Source organism: Camellia sinensis, chromosome 9 (genome assembly GCF_055761805.1).
Source record: "Camellia sinensis isolate YWXY chromosome 9, ASM5576180v1, whole genome shotgun sequence".
Classification (NCBI taxonomy): Eukaryota; Viridiplantae; Streptophyta; class Magnoliopsida; order Ericales; family Theaceae; genus Camellia; species Camellia sinensis.
This window is the reverse complement of record NC_138969.1, coordinates 166,240,908-166,250,456: the sequence shown is the minus strand read 5'-3', so window position 1 is coordinate 166,250,456 and position 9,549 is coordinate 166,240,908.

Sequence of the window (9,549 nt, the reverse complement as noted above, 5' to 3'; positions counted from 1 at the left end):
TACTATGCGAGTATATATTGTAGCATTCTATATTTCGATAACTTCTAATAGTTTCTCTCTCCGACTTTATCAAATAGAAAGAGAAAAAAAAAAAAGAATGCGAACCATTTTTTCTTATTCTTTTTCTCTTATGAATTCACAAAATGTGAATGGACATGATGTAGGGCACATAAGGAAAATGTTTGAGGGCCACAAAATCAGTGGCTCAAATGGCTCAAAACTGCCAAAACGACGTCGTTTTGACAGTTTTGAGTCATTTGAGCCATTAATTTTGTGGCCCTCTAGCATTGTTGGGCACATAAGTAGTCTAAAGCCAAATAATCTTTATTTGACAAATCTTATATTCTGACCTGGATTATATAAATCAAGTAGTTATGCAGAGGGCCCTTAAGTGCCAGAGTGAGGTTTTCAGATTCAAGTCTACGCAAGGACATTCGTCTAGCATACTAACGCTGTCTTTGTCACCCCCCCCCTCCAAAATAAAAAAAAACCCTAACATTTTGCCCTTTTACTCATTAATTGCTTCTACTGTTACAAAAATACATGACACAAACATTTTTATTTTTTATTTAGGGGTAAGTTATATGCATGAATAAAATACAATCAATCTTACTTTTCTTTTCTTTTCTTTTTTTTGTAATTATATTAATTTCCTCTAAAACATATAAATTACTTATCAATTTAACCTGTTCCCTTAACCTTGATTTGTCTAACATAAAATTGGATGATGTCATCTTTTTATTTTAAAATGTCAACTTTACCCTTCATAGTAATCCCTATATCTAAAAATACCCATGTTTCATATCTGAATATTATAAGCTGAAACCCAAATGGCCTCTCCCATCCCTAAAACCAGTAACCAATGAACCACTATCGACAACAAACATCAAACACTTTATCAATATATATATATATATATATCATAAGTTAGAATCAACACATATCAAGCCAGTGTTTTGAAGATATGTTGTCCATAGGCACGCCCATGTGTTGAAGATTTGTTGAAAATCAAACAAAAAAAATTAAGGTTAAATATGAGGGGAAATTTAGCCAAAACTCACTAGGCTCAATATGTTAGTGTGTAAAGAACAATCCAAAATATTTTACTTCATAAACCCCTTGAGCAGGAGGCACGTTCTTCATGAAGGACAAACTAAGGCTCTGTTTGGAAGAGTTTTGGAAATGTAATTCTATCACTTGATTTTTACGTGATGTCTGGTTACAGTTTTCAAAAATTAATTCCACATTCACTTTTGAAAACTCTTTCCAAGGCCGGAAAATTTGGGCTAATGGGTCGTCCTCCCGAATGTCCGTTCAGTTGACTGGCCGGTTGACCGGAACAGTTCAAATTTTTTGTTGTATTTATTTATTTTTTTTACAAATGACACCTGTTATTTTTTATATTTTAAATAAAAAAATTCAGAATTTTTAAATTTTTTTATGGGTTTTGAATAGAATTTTGAGTTGTGTGTTTGGTTATGAGTTGTAAGTTTTTGTATCAAATATCATATGTCACATTAAAAATTTCCCATTCAATCTAAAACTCCTTTCAAAACTCATTCACCAAACAAATTTTCTACACTCAAATCATAATTCTAAAATTCACAAACTCAAAATGCAACTCTTATTCTCAAATCATAATTAGAAAACTCTGCCAAACGATGCCTAATATTTTTCCTCTTTTATCTGGACAATCTTACCTTGGATATATAACTCAGAGATTTGAACTGCCAGCGCAAGTTTGATCATTGTTCAGAGTGTTTGATCTAGAGAACCTCCATCAAGTTAAGAAAGGAAGTCCAAAATAGCTGCTATTCACATGCCAAGAAGCACGCTTGCCTCCTCCACCGCTCTGTCATGTGATTCGGGAGAAGAAATCCACAAAGGTTGCAAGTGTTTTTGTTTTTATTGTTTGTATTGAATCTGTAAATAGGTACGTATGTTTAGAGTGAAAAGTGTGGAGTAGTGAGAGCCAAAGAAAAGAAAACAAATTTGTAAGAGTATTGCTCTGTATGTTCTTCAAATTCAGTACTTTGAATAAGTATTGCAATTCCTCTTTGAGTTTCAATCACCACAAGTGATTGAATGATTCCCATCAACCCAACACAGTGTTTGTGTTAGAGTTGAAATTTTATTTAATCATTGCTTGATTGTTTTTGATCATGTATGTTGAATTTTTGATTAATTGTTTATTTTTTTTCGATTTGTTTTTGTTGTTTGTGATTCGTAATGTGTTTATTTACTAATTTGTAAATATGAAAGTAAAATTTCATCTATGCTTGTTGTGGTTTCTCATTGTAATATATACTCTATGTTTTTAACAGTAAAATTTTACTCTTGTAGTTTGTCCTTGTGTCATTTGTTTGTGAACTCATAATTAAAATATGTATCCTAATTGATTGATAGTAAAATTTTATTGTAAATCAAACTGAAATTTTATTGTTCACGTCCATTTTAACGGTAATTTTTTTTAAAAAAATTTTATAGTCAATCTGGGTTTTATTTGATAGATATTCATGAGAGGATTCTAAAAATACTAATTTTATTAAAAAACAACATTTAGATAAAAAGTTATATTGTTTTAAAGTATAAAATATTAAATTAGTCACTAAAGACATTTTGGTAATAGTATTGTAAGCTAGACTTTTCAACGAAAACTTTTTTGTCCTTGTCCTTAATACATTAAAATTTTACTATGATAAGGCTTTAATCAAATAAACCAATTATGAATACATCGTTTGAGATTTACTTAAAATATAATTGCCTTTTCTTATTTTGGAAATTACATTTCCCCATTCAAATTTCTAATTGCAAAGCAAATGGTCTATTTTATTAATAAATTATTAAGTCAATTAACAGTTTCTAATGATGTTATAAATATATTTTAATTAATAATTTTGATAATTTTATTATTGTATAAGAAAATAGTTAAAAATTTTATTTTTTCTTATTAATTTTCTAAATAAAAAATTCTGACAAAAAAATATTTATAATTTAAAAAATAATAAGAAACAATCCATATTTTAAATAATTTTTAAAAAATATATTTTTAATTTATGTTGGGAATAAAGAATGTAACATGTTCGCCACCATCTTACCCCACCAACATCGCTACACCATTATCTCCCATCTTCTCTCCTCTCATCCATTGCGAACTTCCATTGAAAATTAACACCAATAGATTTTGAAATGCGGGAATAAGGATGACAATCTTCCCCCAACTCCGCCCTCATGTGTTTTTTCCACCCCGATGAAGAAGTGGGGCATCAAGAATGGGTTTTTCTTCTCCCTTTTTGTTCTACTTGGCTTCTACTCTAATTATATATATTAAATATATTTATAGTATACATAATATTAAAAAAATTATTATAATTAAATTAAAACACTAAGATAATGCACTTAAACATTTATTTTCACTCATTTATTTATCATTTTATATCTTTTAATTTTCATTAATTATAAATTATTATTCATGATAAATCATATTATCTATGATTTTTATTAGTATTATTGCTATTCTTAAAATTACAAAATTAACTTACCCTTTGCCCCCTCCCCCTCACCCAACTACCCCTTGATTTGCTCTAATCCTGATATGATACGATGCGGAAGCAGGGATAAATTATTGTAAACCCGCCTTGTTGCCATCTCTATGTGGCGATGAATTAAGGTTGTTGAAGAATCGAGGGTCAAGGGTTGCGCTTGGAAAGTGGATGTTGGAGGTGTAGGTCGTTTGCTTGTAATGGAAGGAGTTAGCCTTGGGGAGGGGCAAAGTTGGAAGGGGCTGATTGTTGGAGGTGTCAGAGGTGAGAAGATGGAGACAGAAGGACATAAGGTGGACTAGTGAGTAAGAGATGAATTTTTTTTTTTTTTCATGTTTTAATTTAAATTTTTAATTTTTAGATGCACTTAAAAACAAAAGGGGGATTTTTTTTAAGGTCCCTAATATTAAGAATTTATAGCATAAAGGACATTCAATATTTTCATAATGTCTAAGGTCCCTCAACATCAATCCAGAGAAAATTCGATTCCAGAGAAATTCTCTCCAGACATCCAGAGAAATTCTTTTTATCCAGAGAAAATTCAGATAGTCCAGAGAAAATTCAGATAGTTCAGAGAAAATTCACACAATCCAGGAAACTCTGCATCATCGTGCATTTTATATGTTCTCTTACAAATATCTTTTCATGAAGGGTTGCTATCAAAATTCTGTTTGCTAATCCTAGTGCTCTTTGTAGATCAAGTCCAACAAGATGAGGTGGTTGACAGTAAGATCTTGCCATACCTTAGCATAGATAAGAAAGAGAAGAAGTCATTCCCTAGCCTTCCAGAGAAAATTCAACTTCAAAGAGAAAATTAGTCCAGAGAAATTCTAGGAAGAATTTCTCTGGACTTTCCAATTTCTCTAACATTCCCTAGAATTCCCACTGTAAATTTCTCTGGCCTTCCATTCTCTCCAGATAAATTTCCCTTCTCTCCAGAGAAATTGTAATGTGCTTCATCTTGTTTGAATATGCTATATTGTTGATATTGATTCAGAATTTCTACAATTGTTTGGGAAATTCCTATCATTTTCTTTGAATGAATTCAATAAATTTTTGTTGTACTTATCTACAAATTTTCCAGGGTATATCTATCCTTACCTAATTCCAAATTTCTCTAGACTTCTTTTCAAATTTATCTGGACTTCTCACTGTCCAGAGAAATTCTCGCCAAATTTCTCTGGACTTCTCTCCAAATTTCTCTGGACTTCCCACTGTCTAGAGAAATTCTCGCCAAATTTCTCTGGATTTCCCACTCTAATTTCTTTGGACAAAGTAAGTTCAAGTCTCATCTTAGCCTAAACTCTCTCTCACTCTCTAATATTTTTTCTTTGGATATATGGTTGCAGAAGAAGCTTCTGATTCTCCAAATTTCTCATAGCCATTATTGGTCATTCAAAATCAAAGAATTTCTCTGGTTACCTACCAGGAAATATTTCTTGGTTATCTAAACTTCTTTATTATTGGTCATTCAAAATCAAACCAAACCAGAGAAATTTGGGCTACCTAGAAACAAAAAAACAATCATAATTTTCTCTGTGTTTTGAACAAACTAGAGAAAATTGTAATTGTTTTTCTCTATGATTATTTTTCTAAGAAACATTTTATCAAACAAGTTAGCTTCAAAGCTCATAGCTATATGTTTTACAGTTCTAAAAAGAGTTTTGTCAAACCATATCTCACAGTTATGTGTTTTGGAGTTCTAAGAAGCATTTTGTCAAACAGTTTAACTTCATACTATATACATGGATGTTTATATGTGTATGAGTTGTGAGAGAGAGAGAGAGAGCAATCTCCTCTTGACCAGTCAAGAAGAGGAGGATATCACGCTCAGGTTCTGTCAAGTGGATCTCTATAACAATGATTAGAGATATATCTAGGTAGTCACTTTCTGGCTATTTGGTGTAGAGTATCTCCATCGGATAAGTTCTTCCAAGAATTGTAAAGATATTGCAGTTAAAGGAATAACTTGAAAATTTCTCTGCATCTAATGTGACAGATGTGACAATCAATCGAAGGTCAAGTCTCCTCTTTACAAGCTGCTTCAACAATCCAAAAAGGACATCAATGTGGATTGTCCTCTCATGAGCTTCATCAAGCATTATAACTGAATACTGAGATAAATTCTCATCAATCAAAATCTCTCTCAGAAGCATACCATCTGTCATATACTTGATTACTGTATCCGGTCCGGTCCAGTACAAATGACGACGATGAACTCCGATGATGGAGGTAGAGTTCGTCGGAGAGAGAAAAGCAAAGAGAAAAGAAGAGAGGGAGAGGCAGTTTGATTTAAGGGAATCAAATTTCTCTGTGATATATGGGTGTTGGGGATTGAGGGACCTTAGACATCATAAAATAATATTGTGGATCTCTTCCATTATTAAAAATGGGAGAGGGACCTTAGACTAATTTTCCCAAAACAAAAATGTTTGATAAAAATATTGTAAAAAAATCACTAAATAAAAAAATAAAAAATAAAAAATGGTTTGAATGACAATGCTTCTAAAGTTATGGTTTGAATTTGTGTTGGTTTGAAGCATTGTTATATTTGGTTCTAGGCTATTGTGGTGGTGGGACAATAACTTGTTAAATCAAAATTGGTTGTGGTTACGTTGTTTGGTTATGTTTTAAAATAGTGGTAATTACACTACAAGAAAATACACCTTTGGCGACTAAATTTTAGTCGCCAAAGGTCCGATTTTAGTCGCCAAATGTCAAAATTTCACTTTTCCCGACAAAAAAGTTTAGTCGCCCGTGTTGTCGCCAATAAACGGTCGCGAATGCCTTTGGCGACTAAAACACTGTTAGTCGCCAATATATATGTCTTCAGCGACTAAATATTTCGTCGCCAATAGTCAATTTCTGTATTGGAAATTATACCTTTGCCGACTAAACTTTTAGTCGCCAATAGTTCATTTTTATTTTATTATTAATACCTTTGGCGACCATTCACTTTAGTCGCTGAAAGTATTTTCAGAAAAAAAAAAAAATTTCGCCTCCGTTGCTCCCAACAGGTTTCGAACTTGCGACGTCCCTTTGCACACGCCAAACCCTTTGCACAACACTCCCTCCACTATGCCAGTACATCATCACATGATCATATATGCAATATATATTATTTATATACTATATTAACCACAATTAATACAAAATAATATTTATAAATATAATTTTTTTAATTCAATATAATTTTTGTCAAAAAATAAATTATTTAATAAAAAAAAATTAGGCGACTTTTGGCGACTAAAACCATTTTTTAGTCGCTAATTGTATTATTTTGGGCTACTAATTATTTATTTGTTGTTAAAAAAACAAGTTCTCAATTAAAAATCAGCACTTTTGGCGACTAAACAGAAATTTCGTCGCCAAAACCACTACTTTCGGCGACTAAAATGGATTTTCGTCGGCAAAACCTCCACTTTCAGCGACTAAATTGCTTTTAGTCGGCAAAACTGCTATAATCAGCGACTAAACCTGTTTTTAGTCGCCAAAACCCTACCTTTTAGCTACTAAATTATTTTAGTCGCTAAAAACCGTGACTTTTGGCTACTAAACAAACTTTAGTCGCTGAAAACCGTATATTAGGCGACAAAACTTCCTTTTAGTCGCTAAAAACACGCTGTTCGGCAACTAAACCCTTTTAGTCGCTAAAAACCTGCTTTTCGGCGACTAATTCCATTTTAGTCGCCATTTCATGCACTTTCAGCGACGAATTTTTTTTTTTAGTCGCCGTTTGTGTTTTTTGTTGTAGTGTTATGATCTATTGTGGTGATGATTTTGGTTAGAATCAAAATGGTCTTTGGCTATGATCCAAATCGGATTGAATTATGAGCTAATATGGTTTAGATTAATGACTTAAAATTTAATTTTTTAGTGATTTTATACATAAATGAATTTTTATTAATCTTTTTTACCACTAAATATAGAGTAATGGGATTTTATATACCGTTTCCCATTTATATGAGAAATTTATTAGAAAATCATCTTTCAAGTATTTGTATCTCAATTAGTTCATAAGATATTTTTATATTTCAATAAGTCCTATTATTTTGGATATTTGATCCACCAAATTCTAATTCTTATATGTAAGGTATTTTATGGACAATTTTACTCTTGAAACTATTTTTTGAACCCTTAGTAACTTAGTGACATGAACATTCACATTAAATAAATTTGACAGTCTGAATGTTCACATCATGAAACATTCACATTGTCAATGTGAATATTAATGCACGCTTTCCCCTATTATTATTAAGGATATTTTGGTAATTATATCATTTATAAGACTTATCAAAACATAAGAAAATAATTTAGAATATGTAAAGCATAAGTAGGTGAAAAATAACTTATGAATAAATGTCCCTTTATAAGTATATATATCATTTTGTTCCTTATTATTATTTTTTTTTTGATAAATTACTGAAAGTGGAAGTGCATGTAGTATGCACATTGGTAACGTATATAGTAGAATTTTGCTTAAAAGAAATGTGTTTTCAAACTTTTCTTTGAAATCAACAACTGGTTAACTCAATTGATTATTTCTGTACACGCCCAAATGAGAGGTCGAGGAGTATTTTTTTTTTTTTAAATTTTATTTGAGAGGTCAAGGAGTTAACCCTTAATTGTTTGTTTTTATTAGAAAATCTTTTTTTTATTGTTTATTTATTCTTTATTATGAGCCCTTTATTGTGTTACGTAGTAGTTGTTGATCTCTTTCTTATATTATGTATTGATTGGTAATGTTTGAATTATGAATTGTACTGTTAGAATTTTTTAAATAGCTGATAATTCAATTTGACATAATTCTTTTAATATTTATAAAATATAAATATTCTTTTTTTAATTAAAAAAATTATTTGGTTGTACTACTAGTACAAGCTCCCATTGGGTTTTATTTTATTTTTATTTTTTTAAATTTTTTTAGTAAATAAGAAGCATTGCCTAGAAGTTGCCTTTGATTTTCGAAATGGTTGAGTTCCTCTTAGATTTAAATTTAAATTTGAGAGAATTTGAGGGACTCATATAAGGTTAAAGCCGATCTGATAACCGTAATTAATGTTAAGAACCTCTTATCTCTCAATCTGATAACCGTAAACCCCAAGGTCTCCGTAATCTTATATCGAAAAATAGACAGCAAAGATGTTTTTAAATATAGGCCATTTATTTTTTAGCGACAAAGATAATAAAATGAAACTACTACGATTATTGGATCGACTTAATTTTTTCTATATATAATATATATGGAGGACTTATAAAATGAACCACCCGAATTATCAAAGCAAGATTCACGGTGAGTCCTACAAGCTCCTCAATTTTTAAAAATTAAATTTAAATTTAAGAAAAACCTGATCTTTTAAAAAATTTGTTAGATATTTAATTTGAAAAAAATTACAAATCAGTGTTGCTTTAACAAAATATTTACAAATTTATGAATTTTTTTTATAATTTTAATTATAAAAATTTATCACTAATTTAAATTATTATCTTAAAAAAACACGTATTGAATTTCAATTTGCCTATAATTTTCAAAGTTTACATTGCGTAGCGTGATGACTGGAGTCCAACTCCAGAAAAAAATAAAAATAAACTATCAATAGGCCATAATATTTGGACTTAACTCCCATCAAGTTCTATTGAAAATAAGTTCTAGTATAATCGTCGTTAAAAATAATTTTTTTGTGACTATTTTTTACATGTGTTGCTAATAATTGACAGTTAGTGAATTTTTTTTTTGTCACGATTTTCGTAAACTATTGCTAAAACTTACAATTAGTGACGTTTTTCTGTGACGAATTTTTTAAATTGTCACTGAAAGTTGTAAATTAGTGACCTTTTTTTGTGATAGTTTTTTAAACTATTGGTAAAACTTATAATTAGTGACTTTTTTATGACTAAATTTTCAAACTGTCATTGAAAATTCACAATTGGTGACATCTTTTAATAATGTTTAATGAAAAAATTTCATTAATTATCATACAACCTATTGGATAATAAATCCACTTAT